Raw genomic sequence first — 3534 nt, forward strand, 5'->3', positions numbered from 1 at the left:
TCATCAGGTCCAACAGCTTTTCCACCCTTCATTTTCTTTAAAGCCTCTCTAACTTCAGTTTTACTAATACGCCGATAAAAATAGAAATCTTTATTTTCATTTAGGGTGCTAAGGTCACTACAGTCAATCTTATTTTCACAATCTTCATTAAAAAGGTTAGCAAAATATCTCATCCATCTTTGTTGAATATCATCTTCTAAGAAAAGTATTTTTTGATCTTCATCTTTAATACACTTCACTTGAACTAAATCCTTACTACTCCTATCTCTTTGTTTGGCTAACTTATACATATATCTTTCTCCTTCTTTAGTATCTAATCTATTATATAAATCACTAAAAGCTAATGTCTTTGCATCGCATATGGCTTTCTTAGCATCCTTACGAGCAACTTTATATATTTCCCAATTATCGGAATTTTTAAAATTAAACCAATTTTTATAACAAAGCTTCTTATTTTTTATCTTTTCTTGCACATTAGGATTCCACCACCAACTATTTTTACTATTAGGAGCTTTTCCCTTTGATACTCCAAGGACATCTTTTGCAATATTCTTAAGATCACTAGCCACTTTTTCCCACATAATATTAGCATCCTCATGCACAGACAAAATCTTACGATCTAAAATCTTATCTCCAAAAATATTTTTGTTAATATTCTTTAAAACTACATCCATCAATTAAAATAAAAAAATATGATCTTTGAAATCATCAATAAAAAATCTGAATGTTTACAAAATAATTGGCTATAACATCTAGTTCTGTCTACTAACAAGCATGGTATCAAATAAGCCGTCAAATCTAGGATCATTTCTGCCAGTCACCGGATTAGAATTAGATTTGTCCTCGTGTGGATTATTTAACGGTGATATGCATCTTGCATTTCTATTTGATAAACTGTTAACTGTGTACCATGATTTTTCACAATGGCAGATCTCTTACTAATCGCAGACGAATAATCAATATCATATGTACTCCTTGGCTCCTCCAAACGAACTTTAGATTGTAGGATAGCCTTGGCAGGGTGAACCAACTTTAGTAGACTTCTGATGCTGATTGCAATGCAAATAGAATAGAATGTATATCTTTTCTTACAAAACCTCTTGGCTGCTTGAAAGTGAAATATGAGCATCGTTGAAGCTATACCACTGACCAAAAGCAACCTAAAAATAATTATAAGAAATTAATTCCGCACAAAAAGTTAACATAGTATATAGCTCAAAACCAATGGAAACCAAGCTTGTAAGAGAAGAAACCTTGATATATGGATAATAGTGCTCTAAAGTCATCTTTTTATTTATCAACTGCATCATTCTTTCTTCAATGATGATTCCCCGAGTGACAAGTCAGTATATCAACACCTCCATGTATAAAATAAAAACTATAAAACTAAATTATATTATGATATCAACCATAGCATAACATCATTTGAAAATGAAATAGCAGAGACTACTTAAAACCCAACAACAATTTATTTTTATGTAATTCAGGATTTAATATAAAAGTGGCTAAGATAAGATAATAGAGTAATAGAGAAGTAGAGTTTTGTGAGCAGTAGAAGCAATGGCTACAAAAAGGGAATCATAAGAATGAAAACCTTAAAGATGTCAAAAAATGCTAAAAATTACAAAACTATAACATAAAAGCAAGTTTCAGAATTAAAGCTGCATTTGGAGAAAACACACTTTCATTTTACTAGTGACAAAACCATGCTCTCCTGTGCATGTTCCTGTTTAAAATTTATAAGATGAATCAATAATCTGAGGTTTCCTCATCTTCTTAGGTTTCGCTAGATAAGTTGATAAAAATAAAATATCCATCTTACTATAAGTTTTATCATGATGTGTTTATGGTTAGCATGCATGGGGCTGATACTTCTTATATCTCTAAACATGTAGCATGTACCTTCCATTGACAAGGTCGTGTGAACCATGAAGTTGTTTTAGCCTCTCTGCTTCTCATTTCTGTTCCTCTTGCTATAGGTAAAATAAGACAAAAGTATGAAAATTCCCATCACAAGCATGCACAATATTACTGTGCTGCATAAAACATAATTTGCATGCTGATAAAGGATTTCAATGGTAAAAAAGCACAGCATAGTTCAGTGCAAATAGCAGAAATATCTTTCAGGCTTGTTATAAATAAAAAATGCAACTACAGGATCAATAAATTTTTAATTATCAAAATTTCCCTTACTAAACAGCATACCACAGCAATGGTGATTCATCAAGAATCTGTTTTGATTTTGATATGCAATCCGCAAGCTTTGAGAAAGGAACACAAACATCCTTCTTTATCTGCATGCAAAAATTTAAAGCTACTTCAAAAAAAAAAAAAAACCAAGTGCTTCTCATCAAGCTTCATTGGTCGAATATTCCATGGGTATTGCAAAGTAAATAACCTGAATATTAGATATTATGAAGGCTACAATGTTAGACAATCTTAAAAGCTAATAATCGCCTTGATCAAATAGCATCCCTTTCATATTTTTTCTTCTTTGCATTTCTTATAAAGGCAGGACACAGCATAAAACAGTTTTATTTCATTTTTTTTATTTATATGTTTTTTAATAATAAGGAGAAGAAAGTTATGACAATTTTATTGTTCAACTTGCCGATCTTCAACAGAAACAAAATCAACTTTTGAAACCCTGGATTTAGGTCAAAAAAGAGAAATTCAAGAGTCCGCAAGAAAAACCTACAAGTCAAACTGATAACCTTTGCAAGCGATGGTAGACCAGCGAAATCGCAAAGAATTGGCGGAGCAATATGTCTTTGAAAGGAAGTAGGCTTTCAGGAGGGAGATGTGGCATACCGAAGCAATCAATTGGAAGAAGAAACTGCAAGCCATGTGATGATGTCGAGAGAAAGAAACTGCAAGCCAAGCACAGGCATTCGATCTGAAGGAAGAGGAATGGTGTCGCGAGCCAATTGCGGGCATATCGACACATTCGATCAGGAGGAAGAGGAAGAAATCCTCACCGAGCGTGATCTCCTTGGAGAAAGAAATCGCACGCGCACTTAGCCCGGGAGAAGGAAGTTAGGTCTAATAGATTTCTTTTATGATATATAATTAAAAATGTCATATAATATTGTAGTAAAATGGTTTTTTTAGTAGTTGCATGGGAGAGAGGTTGGAGATCGCGGCTAATATCAAAAATTAGCGGCCAATTTTTCTCTTTTGTAATTAATATAAAGATTTATATTAATTTAGTGGCGTTACTTATTTTTTATCGCTAAAAGGTTATTTTTAGCGACCATGTTTTATTTTTTTGGCCTCTATTAACCTATTTTCTTATAGTGTGATGATACCTTTAGCATCCAACATCCATTCTTTGATTATCTTCCTCAATGAACGGAAAGCCAACAACTTCAAATATCCATTATCCCAATGCAAACACCTAAACACAAAAGCTAAAAGAAATCTTCCTCTATGGTATCTAAAAACACCAACTACTCCAGCTTCATTAGAACGAAGCAAATTCGCATCAATGTTTATTTTAATCCAATCGAGTGGAGGGGTGGGGGGTGCCAAAAA

At 32.9% G+C, this 3534-nt stretch overlaps 1 long non-coding RNA gene across 5 annotated transcripts; it reads right to left on the reverse strand.

Annotated features, from left to right (window-relative positions):
* Positions 1-675: 675 nt before the first annotated feature.
* LOC114579725 lies at positions 676-3293 on the reverse strand. 5 transcript variants are annotated; one of them, XR_003700889.1, is made up of 5 exons: positions 2715-3293; positions 2206-2294; positions 1903-1973; positions 1254-1378; positions 676-1160 (listed from the first exon to the last, which is right to left on the reverse strand). It is a non-coding gene; the product is annotated as an uncharacterized LOC114579725 (long non-coding RNA). The 5 variants fall into 5 exon arrangements; XR_003700887.1 differs by having other exon boundaries at positions 1254-1973; positions 2812-3293; XR_003700888.1 differs by having other exon boundaries at positions 1254-2036; positions 2812-3293.
* Positions 3294-3534: the final 241 nt, after the last annotated feature.

This window comes from Dendrobium catenatum, unplaced genomic scaffold (assembly GCF_001605985.2).
Source record: "Dendrobium catenatum unplaced genomic scaffold, ASM160598v2 fragScaff_scaffold_621, whole genome shotgun sequence".
NCBI classification, from domain to species: domain Eukaryota; kingdom Viridiplantae; phylum Streptophyta; class Magnoliopsida; order Asparagales; family Orchidaceae; genus Dendrobium; species Dendrobium catenatum.